This window comes from Salmo trutta, chromosome 20 (genome assembly GCF_901001165.1).
Source record: "Salmo trutta chromosome 20, fSalTru1.1, whole genome shotgun sequence".
Classification (NCBI taxonomy): Eukaryota; Metazoa; Chordata; class Actinopteri; order Salmoniformes; family Salmonidae; genus Salmo; species Salmo trutta.
This window is the reverse complement of record NC_042976.1, coordinates 11,548,012-11,564,572: the sequence shown is the minus strand read 5'-3', so window position 1 is coordinate 11,564,572 and position 16,561 is coordinate 11,548,012. Positions and strand designations below refer to the sequence as shown.

General features: G+C 41.5%; 1 pseudogene; it reads left to right on the top strand.

Moving 5' to 3' along the window:
* LOC115156290 (rab3 GTPase-activating protein catalytic subunit-like) overlaps window positions 1–13,371 on the top strand; it is a 90,085-nt pseudogene extending 76,714 nt beyond the window's left edge.
* The last annotated feature ends 3,190 nt before the right edge of the window (window positions 13,372–16,561 follow it).

Here is a 16,561-nt window from a genome sequence, read left to right as displayed (position 1 = left end):
TCGCCAGCTGTACGGCGTTACCTCCGACACATTGGTGCGGCTGGCTTCCGAGGTTAAGCGAACAGTGCGGCTTGGCAGGGTCGTGTTTCAGAGAACGCCTGGGTCTTGACCTAAGCTTCTCCTGAGCCGTACGGGAGTTGCAGCAATGGGACAATGTCACAATGTAAGTACCAATTAGATATCATGAAAAAGGGGTAAAAGTACAAAACTAAATTAAAAAATAAGTACATATTTGCATCTTGCCCTCTTTGGGGTTTCCTTTTCATTGTTTGAGCGCTACTAGCATAGTAGGCCTACTGGTAATTCTGTTATATTGCGGCAAACACAACATTACAGCTGGAACTTAATTCGGCCAATGAAAATGGCTCAACAGAAGGCTAAGCCTAAGCACCTATTACCAATAAGTGTGATTGCCTACCGTATTGTGACAGCAAGAGGCTAATGCTATTTATTTTACAACATGCCTATAATAATAATTATTATTAATGGCTAAACAATTGATAACAAATACAAAAATAAAAAATGAAAGGTAGAAAATTGCATCAAACCTGAATAGCGAGTTGCGCACAGTCCGTTTGGCTGCGCCAACATTCTTCTCATCTTTGTCCACTACAATATTAAAACTTGTCCCCTAGGACATCCCATTTGTTGACTTCTTTTCACTATACTCTTTCTCCTCTAACCTTTGCTTTACTTCAATTAAAAATAACTTAATCTACGCAAACAGCAGTAGCCTAGGCCAAGGCTCCTTTTACTCACTCTCTCTCTCCTCAGCAGCAGGGGCACGTGAGGTGAGCAGCTGGAACCAGTTTCAGCTGGACATAAGCTATGTGTTTTATTTTGTTGCATTTGGCTGACATACATAACACGTTTGCACAGTTCTCATCACACAAACAGTAAATTAACAGAGGACAGATCCAGTTTAATTCCACATACAGTACCTGAGATCCGTTCGGGTCCCAGGTCGCATCTCAGGATTTCGGGTCTGTTGAGCTTGTGAAGACCTCTACTGTGCAGTTAGTTTTCCAACACATTCTTGTTGTTCCCAAGGTAAATGTATAATGTTTTCAATAGAATGTTTTTGACCTGCGTGCGTGTTTTCTGACTTTGTTCCCCTGAAATGTCCCTCAATTCCCTCATCTCTGTGCCTCTCTCTCTCTATCCCTCTCTCTCTCTCTTTCTCTCTCTCTCAGGTTCGTGAGATCTTTGCTGGAGGAACCTGAGGTGTCTGATCAGAGCAGGGTGCGGTCCAGCCAGCAGCATCATTCACAAGCTGTTTGTCAGCGCTCAGAGGGTAAAACACACTGTCACCACCACCCAGGGAAACAGACAAACTCGCACTGTCTCCCACAGGGACCTGTCCTAAACGCTGTCATGCCACTATCAGCTCACCTGTGTCATAACTATCATTAATGTGATGACTGCTATTTATTGAATAATTACCTACTACGTTTAATTATTACTCAATTAAATTAATCATGTAACAATTACCTCATTAGGAATTTGGGGCACCACGGGAAAAGTTGTTTAGCGACTTACTATCTCCCGACTTAAACTCTAAATATTATCTGAATATCTCTTACATCAATAACAGTCAACTATTAATTATTTCCTCATATCAGTCTCATTCTGAACGTCGTTGACTTCGTAAATCTGTGATGAATCAGCGATACACAAATTGGCTAAATTATTTATTTACTAACTAAATAATCACACAGAAATGCATAAACACACACACACACGGTATAGGTTATTGATTACTAACATAATGCGATGAAAACAGGTCCCTAGTGGACTGACAAGGTATGACGGCTTGTTACACATTGGATAGGGGGTGGGGAAAGAAAGCGTGGGAGAGAAAAAGAGAGTGGACTTATCGTACATACATTTGGAAACTACGCTCACCCTAAATATGAATATTTAGCACCCTAACAACCGCTCATTCAGATTAGAAATGCAACATATATTTACGCCTAGATATCTTTCTCTGTCGTCTCTCTGTTGAAACCACTCAATCCGTCTATGGGGAGTAGTTCGATGTAAGTCTCTAGTTGTCCACTAGAGGTCACAATGTCCTTCTTAGTTGCAGGCTTCTTTGTCTTGGAGTGTTCTTAGAATGGATACCTCCAGGTGTACCCCACAGTGGTGAGAGGGATTTGTTCTTCCCTTACATATTTGGTCAATTGTCCTAGACTACTTCACCATACCCAGCTGCAGACTGTGAATGTTTGGTATAGTCTTCACCTTCTTTACTCGTTGAGAGTTTCAGAGGGTCTTACCATTTTCTGGTCTTGTAGTTTTAACCATTTCAACATGTGGACCACATCCTCACATTCTCTGGTCTCAATGGTTGATTATTCAGAGTACAGCTAAGACCACTTTACATGGCGACAGCAACCCGGCATGTTTTGGTCTGATGTAAATTTCGTTAGCAAGCACTCTGGTCTTAGGGGCATTCCAACACGCCGACACAATGTCTGTGCTCATGTGGGCGTGGTTACTGACTGGGCCCAGGTTTATATGAAGAGCCATTATCTCATTTAGAAGGCTACAATCACATTTCTATCTTTTCAAAAATATTGTCATACTTAATCATATATTTTATTCAACATTTAGATGCAGAGCTGACAACTAGAATGTGTACACCCTCAGATATACAGTTATTTAGTAATACCATCCTTAATGATATCACAAAATAATACACTTCTGACAGGATTGTTCTTTAAATCCCCACCGACCATTTGACACATTCTTTATGTTAGAAATATTGTTTCATTATCCACTTTTGGATGTTGGAGTTTTGGCGGGCAAAGTCTCTCTATAACAAAGGATTTTCAGCCTTCCGTTTCTGCAGAGTGGGGGAGAGTTTCTCCAAGGTATTTAATTCATAAAACAGGCTAAACTCCCCCTCTCCTCTCCTGTGGGAGAGAGAGGGGGGGTCTGGCCATCCTCAAACATTTGGCTAGCTGATGGGTCCTTTTGATCCTCACCAAGGAGAGAGAGTCATGACACCTGCTGTCGGCCTAACAGCCCAGGCAGGAGATGTTATGTTCCCCCGTACTGATCCCCTCCTACACCCCCACCCTTGTTCCAGGCCCTGAGAGGCTCCTGGACATCCTGCCTGCCTGAGTAAGAAGAAGCATGCTGCTGCTAGTCTGTCTTCTAGTGCGTTTACCTATCACTACTTTCTTCTTGCTTCTTCCTCACAGAGTAGAAGGGTTTAAGTCAAGTCAATATTTTTGCCCATCACATAATGCAACTCATACCGAGTATAAGAAAAACTTCTGTCAAAGAATGGCTTTAACAAACAAAGGTCCAGTCACTGTAGTTTTAATAACTTTTTTTTTTTTTAACTGTATTCACCAGACTGAGACATGGAAATCTGTTTTCTGTCCTCTCTGTTACGAGAAGCAGAAAGACAATAAAACAGTTGTCTTTGTTTTATTCAGTCTGATTTGATATGATGGAAGGAAAGGGACACCTGGACTAAATTACTGTCTATCTATTCTGTGCTTCATGCCGTTCTGAATAGTCTGAGATGATCAGTTAAAAGGCACTTGCAATGATAGATTACCCCTTGCATGCATTGTGCTGTATAATTGCACCTGTCTTGGTTCTGAAAGTAAGTGTATGCTTGGCTGTAACACATTGAAATATACTGCCTGCTTTGGTCTTGGCACATCCAACCACACATTCATTTTTTTGTTCAACGTTCAAGTTTGTTTAAAGCCAATAAATGTGTTTTCTTCCTGAGATGAGAGCTGAGAGTTCATCAACAGATTCAGTCTTTGGCCCCAGACCCAGATCTGATTCTTAGAATAATTGAAACTCAAACAGGGAATGAATGTTTGTCTTGGCTCCTTTCCCTGTGCCGTGTGTTGGAAGAAAAAACTGTGCGAAAAAGAGTTGGATTTCAGAAAACTCTCCCAACCCCCAACATCGCTTTTTTTTTTATTCTGTCAAGATGTCTGAGTGTTAAATTATAGCCTGTGTGTTGCCAAGCTCTAAATAGAAAGCTAGTAATTATCCCCAGCATATGTAAATCAGTTAAAATCATCAGCCAATCAAATGAGGTGAGTTTCTAGGAAAAGAGGGAGAGGGAGACAGAGGGCAGAACAGAAGGGAGGAGAAATGTCCTTCCCCACATCCTCTTGAATGATCTGACCCATGTTGACAGTACAACACTAGACTGCTGGTTTGATTGTTGTCTGATTTGCTATGTACCGTGGCAAGAAAAAGTATGTGAACCCTTTGGAATTACCTGGATTTCGGCAAAAAATGGTCATAAAATTTGATCTGATCTTCATCTTAATCACAACAATAGACAAACATAGTGTGCTTATACTAATAACACACAAATTATTGTATTTTTCTTGTCTATATTGAATACATAATTGAAACATTCACAGTGTAGGTTGAAAAAGTATCTGAACCCCTAGCCTAATGACTTTTCCAAAAGCTAATTGGAGTCAGGAGTCAGCTAACCTGGAGTCCAATCAAAGAGACGAGATTGGAGGTGTTGGTTAGAGAAGCCCTGCCAAACAAAAATGCTCACAAAATGTGAGCTTGCTATTCACAAGAAGCATTGCCTAATGTGAACCATGCTTCGAACAAAAGAGATCTCAGAAGACCTAAGACCTAAGACCTTTACCGTCCTGTAAAGATGACTGTAAGAGCTCAGTGCAGAATGCTCAATGAGGTTAAGAAGAGTCCAAGAGTGTCAGCTAAAGACTTACAGAAATCTATGGAACATGGTAACATCTCTGTTGACTAATCTACGATATGTCAAACACTAAACAAGAATGGTGTTCGTGGGAGAACATCACGGAAGAAGCCACTGCTGTCCAAAAAAAACATTGCTGCACGTCTGAAGTTCGCAAAAGAGCACCTGGATGTTCCACAGCACTTCTAGCAAACTATTCTGTGGCCAGATTGTGTGGTGAGAAAAAAAGGCACGGCACACCAACATCAAAACCTCATCCCAACTGTAAAGTATGGCGGAGGGAGCGTCATGGTTTGGGGCTGCTTTGCTGCCTCAGGGCCTGGACAGCTTACTATCATCGACAGAAAATGAATTCCCAACTTTATCAAGACATTTTGCAGGAGAATGTAAGGCTATCTGTCTGCCAATTGAAGCTCAAAAGAAGTTGATTAATGCAACTGGAAAGCGACCCAAAACACAGAAGTAAATCAACAAAGAATGGCTTCAACAGAAGAAAATACGCCTTCTGGATTGGCCCAGTCAGAGTCCTGACCTCAACCCGATTTAAAGTGCTGTGGCATGACCTCGAGAGCGGTTCACCCCAGACGTCCTAAGAATATTGCTGAACTGAAACAGTTTTGTAAAGATGAATGGTCCAAAATTCCTCCTGGTCGTGCAGGTCTGATCCGCAACTACAGAAAACGTTTGAGTTTATTGCTGCCAAAAAAGCGTCAACTAGTTATTAAATGCAAGGGTTCACATACTTTTCCCACCCTACACTGTGAATGTTTACACAGTATGTTCAATAAAGACATGAAAATGTATAATTGTTTGTGTGTTATTAGCTTAAGCAGACTGTTTGTCTATTCTTGTGACCTACAGTTGAAGTCGGAAGTTAACATACATCTTAGCCAAATACATTTAAACCCAGTTTTTCACAATTCCTGACATTTAATCCTAGTAACAATTCCCTGTCTTAGCTCAGTTAGGATCACCACTTTATTTTAAGAATGTGAAATGTCAGAATAATAGTAGAGAGAATGATTTATTTCAGCTTTAATTTCTTTCATCACATTCCCAGTGGGTCAGAAGTTTACATACACTCAATTAGTGTTTTGGTAGCATTGCCTTTAAATTGTTTAACTTGGGTCAAACGTTTCAGGTAGCCTTCCACAAGCTTCCCACAATAAGTTGGGTGAATTTTGGCCCATTCCTCCTGACAGAGCTGGTGTAACTGAGTCAGGTTTGTAGGCCTCCTTGCTCGCACACGCTTTTTTCAGTTCTGCCAACAAATTTTCTATAGGATTGAGGTCAGGGCTTTGTGATGGCCACTCCAATACCTTGACTTTGTTGTCCTTAAGCCATTTTGCCACAACTTTGGAAGTATGCTTGGTGTCGTTGTCCATTGGAAGACCCATTTGCGACCAAGTTTAACTCCCTAATTGATGTCTTGAGATGTTGCTTCAACATATCCACATAATGTTCCTACCTCTTGATGCCATCTATTCTGTGAAGTACACCAGTCCCTCCTGCAGCAAAGCACCCCCACAACATGATGCTGCCACCCCCGTGCTTCACGGTTGAGATGGTGTTCTTCGGCTTGCAAGCCTCCTCCATTTTCCTCCAAACATGACGATGGTCATTATGGCCAAATAGTTCTATTTTTGTTTCATCAGACCAGAGGACATTTCTCCAAAAAGGACGATCCCCCATGTGCAGTTTCAAACTGTGGTCTGGCTTTTTTATGGCGGTTTTGGAGCAGTGGCTTCTTCCTTGCTGAGCGGCCTTTCAGGTTATGTCGATATAGGACTCGTTTTACTGTGGATATAGATACTTTTGTACCTTTTTCCTCCAGCATCTTCACAAGGTCCTTTGCTGTTGTTCTGGGATTGATTTGCACTTTTCACACCAAAGTACATCTCTAGGAGACAGAACGCGTCTCCTTCCTGAGCAGTATGACGGCTGCATGGTCCCATGGTGTTTATACTTGCGTACTATTGTTTGTACAGATGAACGTGGTACCTTCAGGCGTTTGGAAATTGCTCCCAAGGATGAACCAGACTTGAGGTCTACAATTATTTTTTTCTGAAGGCTTGGCTGATTTCTTTTGATTTTCCCATGATGTCAAGCAAAGAGGCACTGAGTTTGAAAGTAGACCTTGAAATACATCCACAGGCACACCTCCAATTGACTAAAATGATGTCAATTAGCCTATCAGAAGCTTCTAAAGCCATGACATTTTCTGGAATTTTCCAAGCTGTTTAAAGGCACAGTCAACTTAGTGTATGTAAACTTCTGACCCACTGGAATTGTGATACAGTGAATTATAAGTGAAATAATCTGTAAACAATTGTTGGAAAAATGACTTGTGTCATGCACAAAGTAGATGTCCTAAGTGACTTGCCAAAAATATAGTTTGTTAACAAGAAATTTGTGGAGTGGTTGAAAAACGAGTTTTAATGATTCCAACATAAGTATGTAAACTTCTGACTTCTACTGTAGATGAAGATCAGATCAAACGTTATGACCAATTCATGCAGAAATCCAGGTAATTCCGAAGGGTTCACATACTTTTTCTTGCCACTGTATGTATAGAATGTGATGCATTCACTGGGAAGAATGGCATGTATTCTCAAGCAGAGCGTAATCCTCTTCCTAATCACCTGACTTTGTCATTTTGTTTTGTCTTCCTCTGTTTATTTGGTTATTTTTCTGTTTTTTAGTTCTCTCAATTATGTTATTATACTTTTTTTGTCTCTCTTACCGTTGCTTTCACTCATGTCAAGCTGGCTGACAACGAAATGTGGAAAATGTCAAGGGGTATGAATACTTTCTGAAGGCACTGTACCTACAGTAGAAAAGAGGAGAACATCTTATTTATAATGATGTCAATGTTATTTCTCTACTCCCAATATTGATCAAATTACACTCATAGGCGCTAATTACACTCACTGGAGTATCTGACATAGGCTTTGAAAAAGCAAGCGTAAATAGGCTACCCTAAATAGGCTACCAGTGCGGCAAGTGCCACTGGCTGCTGGTAAGCTTTCTTGACTTGGACATTCATTTTTGCCAAGACATGACTAACCTTTGTTTAAATTGCTGCTTTTAGCGAAAATGTGTTTGGAGTTACCGTTCTAGCTAATAGGCTATGTTAGTTTTTACACTTCCTCTTTCAATTATAATGTGTAGAAGTCAACAGAATTAAAAACTGTTTGCCAAATCTATTAATTTTAAAATGTTGATTACCTCTCCCTGCCTTTATCATTCAGCTCACTGGTCACCATAGCAACACCCACCCGTAGCACGCGCTTCAGCAGGTTTATTTCACTGGTCATCCCCAAAGCCAACACTTCCTTTGGACACCTTTCCTTCCAGTTCTCTGCTGCCAATGACTGGAACGAATTGCAAAAATCACTGAAGCTGGAGTCTTATCTCCCTCTCTAACTTTAAGCATCAGCTGTCAGAGCAGCTTACCGATCACTGTACCTGTACACAGCCAATCTGTAAATGGCACACCCAACTACCTCATCCCCATATTGTTCTCTACTTGCACATCATCTGCACATCTATCACTCCAGTGTTAATGCTAAATTGTAATTATTTCGCCTCTATGGCCTATTTATTGCCTTACCTCCGTACTCTTCTACATTTGCACACACTGTATATAGACTTTTCTATTGTGTTATTGACCGTACGTTTGTTTATGTGTAACTCTGTGTTGTTTTTGTTGTAAATGAGAACTTGTTCTCAACTGGCCTACCTGGTTAAGTGAAGGTGAAATAAAAAAAAAAATGAATCATTCACCTGAGGATAGGACAAGACATGTATAGTAGGAAAACAAATGTTTTTGGTCACTTTTGATGGGGGTCCCTGGGTCTCCGGTTTGCCTGGGAGGGGGTGCTTGGGCAAGAAAACGTTGAAGACCCATGCTGTATACTAGGGAGTAGTACAGTCGTGGCCAAAAATGTTGAGAATGGCACAAATATTAATTTTCACAAAGTCTGCTGCTTCAGTGTTTTTAGATATTTTTGTCAGATGTTACTATGGAATACTGAAGTATAATTAAACGCATTATATAAGTGTCAAAGGCTTTTATTGACAATTACATGAAGTTGATGCAAAGAGTCAATATTTGTAGTGTTGACCCTTCTTTTTCAAGACCTCCTGCAATCCGCCCTGGCATGCTGTCAATTAACTTCTGGGCCACATCCTGACTGATGGCAGCCCATTCTTGCATAATCAATGCTTGTAGTTTGTCAGAATTTGTGGGTTTTTGTTTGTCCACCCGCCTCTTGAGGATTGACCACAAGTTCTCAATGGGATTAAGGTCTGGGGAGTTACCTGGCCATGGACCCAAAATATCGATGTTTTGTTCCCCGAGCCACTTAGTTATCACGTTTGCCTTATGTCAAGGTGCTCCATCATGCTGGAAAAGGCGTTGTTCGTCACCAAACTGTTCCTGGATGGTTGGGAGAAGTTGCTCTCGGAGGATGTGTTGGTACCATTCTTTATTCATGGCTGTGTTCATAGGCAAAATTGTGAGTGAGCCCACTTCCTTGGCTGAGAAGCATCCCAACACATGAATGGTCTCAGGATGCTTTACTGTTGGCATGACACAGGACTGATGGTAGTGCTCACCTTGTCTTCTCCGGACAAGCTTTTTTCCGGATGCCCCAAACAATCGGAAAGGAGATTCATCAGAGAAAATGACTTTACCCCAGTCCTCAGCAGTCGAATCCCTGTACCTTTTGCAAAATATCAGTCTGTCCCTGATGTTTTTCCTGGAGAGAAGTGGCTTTTTTGCTGCCCTTCTTAACAGCAGGCCATCCTCCAAAAGTCTTCGCCTCACTGTGCATGCAGATGCACTCACAAGCTGCCTGCTGCCATTCCTGAGCAAGCTCTGTACTGGTGGTGCCCCGATCCCGCAGCTGAATCAACTTTAGGAGACAGTCCTGGCACTTGCTGGACTTTCTTGGGCGCAGCAGACTTTGTGAAAATTAATATTTGTGTCATTCTCAAAACTTTTGGCCACGACTATGTTTGTATATACAGTAAGCTAGGTGTATCCTGCTGTTTAGTATGTACACTAAAGTAGTGGCAGGTTGCTGGTTAGGTATATACTAGTTTTAGCCTGCTGGTTTTCTATTTAAGTATTGGTAGGTTGTTGTGTTCTGTCGGGTTAGGTGCAGTGCATTTAGAAAGTTTTCAGTATTTACACATTTTGTTACGTTACAGCCTTATTCTGAAATGTATTAAGTAAATGTTTTACCTCCTCAATCTACACACAATACCTCATAATGACAAAGCGAAAACAGTAAAAAAAAATATCAATCAGAAATACCCTATTTACATAAGTATTCCGACCCTTTTCTATGAGCTCAGGTGCATCCTGTTTCCATTGATCAACTTGATTGGAGTCCACCTGTGGTAAATTCAATTGATTGGACATGATTTGGAAAGGCACACACCTGTCTATATAAGGTCCCACAGTTGACAGTGCATGTCGGAGCAAAAACCAAGCCATGAGGTCGAAGGAATTGTCAGTAGAGCTCCGAGACAGGTTTGGGGAAGGGTACCAAAACATTTCTGCAGCATTGAAGGTCCCCATGAACACGGTGACCTCCATCATTCTGAAATGGAAGAAGTTTGGAACCACCAAGACTCTTCCTAGAGCTGGCCGCCCAGCCAAACTGAGCAATCGGGGGAGAAGGGCCTTGGTCAGGAAGGTGACCAAGGGCCTGATAGTAACTCTGACAGAGCTCCAGAGTTCCTCTGTGGAGATGGGAAAACCTTCCAGAAGGACAACTATCTCTGCAGCACTCCACCAATCAGGCCTTTATGGTAGAGTGGCCAGACTGAAGCCACTCCTCAGTAAAAGGCACATGACAGCCCACTTGGAGTTTGCCAGAAGCCACCTAAAGGACTCTCAGACCATGAAAAACAAGATTCTCCGGTCTGATAAAACCAAGATTGAACTCTTTGGCCTGAATGCCAAGCGTCACGTCTGGAGGAAACCTGGCACCATCCCCTCGGTGAAGCATAGTGGTGACATCATCTTGCTGTGGGGAAGGTTTTCAGCTGCAGGGACTGGGAGACATGAGAAAGATGAACGGAGCAAAGTATAGAGATTCTTGATGAACACTTGCTTCAGAGCGCTCAGGACCTCAGACTGGGGTGAAGGTTTAGCTTCCAACAGGACAACAACCCTAAACACACAGCCAAGACTACGCAGGAGTGGCTTTGGGACAAGTCTCTGAATGTCCTTGAGTGGCCTGGACTTGAGCCCGATCGAACATCTCTGGAGAGACCTGAAAATAGCTGTGCAGCGACACTTGTCATCCAACCTGACAGAGCTTGAGAGGATCTGCAGAGAAGAATGGGAGAAAATCCCCAAATACAGGTGTGCCAAGCTTGCATCGTCATTCCCAAGAATCAAGGCTGTAATCGTTGTCAAAGGTGCTTCAACAAAGTACTGAGTAAAGGGACTGAATACTTATGTAAATGTGATATTTCATTTTTTATTTTTTTATTTTGCCAAAATTTTAAATAATGTTTTTGCTTTGTCATTATGGGGTATTGTGTGTAGATTGAGGGGGGAAATAACAATGCGGAAAAGGTCTTTAATGTGGAAAAGGTCAAGGGGTCTGAATTCTTTCCACTGTATATAATAGTTTTAGCCTGTTGGTTTTATATTTAAGTGTTTTGGTAGGTTGTTGTGTTTGATCCCAGTTGGCTTTAGATATTAGCATAGTGTGGCTTTGTTGTGTTTGTATCCCTCCAGGGTTATGCTGTGCAAACATTGATCTGGAAGCAAGCACCGCATCGCTCCAGTCCACTAAATGCCTCCTTACCTTTCCTCGCCTTAGACGAGATTTTGGGAGATGTGAGCAGGCATTTGTTAATTTGTAATCAGCTCGCTAATTTATGTAATTTGTTGCTGCTCAGTAAAAATAGATTGTTAATTTGTCGCTGTCGTTTTCCAGTACAGTCGCTTTCTCTTGCGCCAGCTCTGATCACTGTCAAGGTTGTTTCATTCCCCCATGACTTAGAATATGGAGCAATAGAATGAGTTGTATGTTTTCCTTAGTCTCAGGTGTCATACTCTCATTGGAGGAGTGTAGTATGTTACTAAGGTCATGCTTAGACTGCCTAAAAATATATCGTGGCCCAGTTCCACATTTTATTTGGCTTTTTTTTTTACAGAAAGTCTACTGTGTATTGGGCTCTGCATTCTCCATTTTGTGTCGACCTGAATGTTAGCCACCTTGACTTCTCCCCTCTGTTTGCCCCACCCCCACAGGCTGCTTTATTGGCTCCATTGGAGGAAGACACAGGACGTGGGGGTGGCACTGATGACAGAAAGCCATTGGGAGGTGCCAGTGTGCCAGATTTCCCCCCCACCAGCAGGGCGTGAGATCCTGCTGCGTACGTGTGTCCCGCGGCCCGCGCCCTCCCCCAGCGTCTCTTCTGTGTCCTGATGAGAGACGAATTCAGGCTGGTTGGGGCCTTCTCATCCGACACCTCCTTTTTCTGAGAGAGATAGGGACTAGTCTGGAAGATGAACCAGAGAGTTTTGTTGGTAGGTCGGCTTTTGCTCTATGGTCAGTGACTGAAGTAAGGCTGTGTGTGCTGCATTGCATTATGGGTGGAGCTATGGGAGAATATGTGGTTTGATTGGTTCAAAAGTGAAAGCTCCACCCATCTCAGGGCTCTAGCACCATCTCAGTGGTCTCCTGGGAACATCAGAGAAACAGAACGGAGGCCAGCGAGTGGCCCATACTCATGACATTATCACTCTGTGCGACGACTCATATCAGACTGTTGGTTGGTTCCCAGAGGGCTACTGTCTATGCTCGTCATTCAGTTTGGTGAGCGAGAGGAAAGTATACGTCTTGGTCTGATATCTGTGTTGTGAACATTTTCACTTATTTGGAATCCCTTGAATTGTATCTGTTTACTTTCTTGTCTTATTATTGTTCATTTCATTGTTGATTTTGACAATTTTATTTTTTAGACTTTTCAGTTGTTTGAGGTTTAAGTGCAAAATAGACCACTCACCTGGAACCTGAACTTACTGTAACTGTTGTGTAGTAAAATATATCTCATGCTTTTATGTTGCATAGCTCAGACAAAAAATATACCAGGGGAAAATAACTGTACTCTCTTGGTGTGATAATGTGGCAGAAAATGAGTTTGGGAAGAAACCAAAACGTGGATATTTCTCTTGACCCATCTCTCTGAGTCGTACTATGCTAATTAGCATATCATTTATTTTTCCCTTCCACTTGATTGTGATCATTTGTGGCTTACCAGTGTTGCCCAAACAGTCATTGGTTGAAAGCTGTCATCTCTTAGGTACTCACAACGCTCTCTGTCTGTTCTGTAGGCCCAGACACTCACACTGCCCATCGCACTTTACAGTATGCAGTTCATTTGTTTACCACGTCTTAAAGGGCCAATCTCCCGTTGCTACATCCATTTTTTTTTACTTTAAAATGTTTGATATGCACCCATTGATTCTTGAAGAATATAATTTATAATTGCCTCATGAGCTTAGTTCAACTGTCGTACCCCATCAGAACCCAAAATATAAGCTTGTTTTACTCCAATGCTTGTAAACATGTACATTTGAACAAACCGTGATTAAAACTATCATTTTAATATCATGGATGGTCAGTCCTTGCATCCATAGCTCTGTCTATGAATTTGAGAGTGGTTCCATTTCTCCAGCACTATCCCTCAGCTTTTTAGCAAAACAGTGGTGGGGGAAACGCGTTGTTATTGTTTCAACTTCTGATTGCCGCTTTAAAGCATTTCTCACCATATCAATGCTTATTGATATACATGCAATTACTGTAGGTTTTCCCTTGTCACTTAAATGTATTGAATCCTGGTGGAAAGTGCAATTATACACTACCGGTCAAAAGTTTTAGAGCACCTACTCATTCAAGTTTTTTTTTTTTTTTTTAACTATTTTCTACATTGTAGAATAATAGTGAAGACATCAAAACTATGAAATATCACATATTGAATCATGTAGTAATCAAAAAAGTGTTAACAAATCAAAATATATTTGAGATTCTTCTAAGTTGCCTTGATGACAGCTTTGCCCACTCATGGCGTTCTCTCAACCAGCAACCTGTAATGCACTTCAATTAACTTTTAACAGGCACACCTGTTAATTTGTTGAATTTCTTTCCTTCTTAATGCATTTGAGCCAATCAGTTGTGTTGTGACAAGGTAGGGTGGGTTTACAGAAGATAGCCCTATTTGGTAAAAGACCAAGTCCATATTATGGCAAGAACAGCTCAAATAAGCAAAGAGAAATGACACTCCATTATTACTTTCATGAAGGTCAGACAATACGGAAAATTTCAAGAACTTTGAACGTTTCTTAAAGTGCATTCGCAAAAACTGTAAAGCGCTATGATGAAACTGGCTCTCATGAGGACCACCACAGGAAAGGAAGACCCAGAGTTACCTGCTGCAGAGGATAAGTTCATTACAGTTACCAGCCTCAGAAATTGCAGCCCAAATAAATGCTTCACAGAGTTCAAGTAACAGACACATCTTAACATCAACTGTTCAGAGGAGACTGTGTGAAAGGCCTTCATGGTTGATTTTGCTGCAAAGAAACCACTACTAAATGACACCAATAATAAGAAGAGACTTGCTTGGGCCAAGAAACACGAGCAATGCACATGAGACCGGTGGAAATTTGTCCTTTGGTCTGGAGTCCAAATTGGAGATTTTGGGTTTCAACCGCAGTGTGTTTGTGAGACGTAGAGTAGGTGAACGGAGATGAACACTACCCAAACTCTGGGTAAATGGATGCTCTCCGCATCTGTATTTCCCACCTTAAAGCATGGAGGAGGAGGTGTAATGGTGTGGGGGTGCTTTGCTGGTGACACTGTCTGTGATGTATATTTGGAATTCAAGGCACACTTAACCAGCATGGCTACCACAGCATTCTACGGCGATACGCCATCCCGTCTGGATTGAGCTTAGAGGGACTATTCTTTGTTTTTCAACAGGACAATAACCCAACTCACCTCCAGGCTGTGTAAGGGCTATTTTACCAAGAAGGACAGCTGCATCAGTTGACCTGGCCTCCACAATCCCCTGAACTCAACCAAATTGAGATGGTTTGGGATGAGTCGGACCGCAGAGTGAAGGAAAATCAGCATATGTGGGAACTCCTTCAAGACTGTTGGAAAATCATTCCAGGTGAAGCTGGTTGAGAGAATGCCAAGAGTGTGCAAAGCTGTCATCAAGGCAAAGGGTGTCTACTTTGAAGAATCTCAAATATAAAATATATTTTGATTTGTTTAACACTTTTTTGGTTACTACATGATTCCATATGTGTTATTTCATAGTTTTGATGTCTCCACTATTATTCTACAATGTAGAAAAAGAAAAACTCTTGAATGAGTAGGTGTTCTAAAACTTTTGAAAGAGAGTGTATATCCTATATTGTAAAGACGTAGCCTTTCATATAGCAGCAGAAAGACCGGTGTCTTAGCTGATGGTGTTAGTGCTGTTTCTATGAAGAATGATGTCAAGTGCTATTCATTGTTAAATTACTGAGTAACTTTGACTTGTTCAGTAATGCGGACATATTTTTCTACTTTGTCAGTATTTGAATGATTCAACCTGTGAAGCTAGCCAAAGTCTGTACATATCAAATCAGTGTTGATTCTAAGTGTCTCAAAGTTTAGTACTGTTACTTTGGTAAAAAAATATATATAAAGTTTTAATTCAACACAAAATAAAAATGTATAATTTAATTGGTGTGTTGATGTGTTGTGTCCAACTCACACCTTGTGATTCTGGTACTAAAGGTGCTTTTTTTCCACTGAATCTCAAAGATACTAAACTGTAGTTATTAAGTAAGATATTAGGTAACAATTTTACAATGCGGTTTCTAAGTAAACAGCAGGTAAATAGCAGACTGTGAAAATCATTATCGCATCAATGCACTGCTGGTGCCTCATTCAGAAGAGGGATGTAACTACTCTAGCCTCGCTGTAATGGCTTCCTTTCTGTCTCTTTAGTACGCCTAATGTCCTTTAGCCAACTGAAGTGTTTCTCCATTAACATGTTATTATTCCAGGCAACATGACTTTCTCTACATTAATGACAGTCCTTGCTCTAATTTGATCTGTTACACTGAAAAGAGGCTTTTACTTTGAAGAAATTCTGGGCTCTGAAGAATCTCTTTAATGAAAGAAAAAAAGAGCTGTAGGATTCTTTCTTGTGGAATAGAGATTAATGGGATAACTTGACTAGATCAAGTCACTGTTCTGAAAGATATTACAATGAGCAACCACAAAGGACATAACTAAGCCACATAATGATACGCAGTTTATAAGTGTTTTAGGGAGTTTTACCCTACACGAACAGGATAATGACGCCTCCTTTCTATGCGCTTTTAGCTTGTAACTTGTTCAAACGCCTCATCACTGACTGACTGAAAGGAAAGCCACAACTTTCTTTCTCAGACGTTTTTCTATCAAGTTGCTGGTATTTCTTTCCTTCGTCTCATTCTTGCTCGGCTAAATGTGTGAGCGTGTGAGACAGCTTGAGATATGGCACAATGAGATCTGTTCAGTGGGAGAGCTGTTCACAGCTTGATCGGTGGCTGCTAGCTGGTTCTGTAGCGTTTCCATAAACAGAAATATGGCTGTGAAGCGTTTTCACACTCCAAGTGCCGTGCAGCTTATCACTCAGGCGCTGTTTCCATGGCGACGCGCAGCACTTTGGTTCCAGCCCCTGCCCCCATCCTCCGCCTGTACTCCGCCTGTAATACAGCCACAAACACAAAAGTACAGTTGGATGGGTTGTTATGTGGGCAGC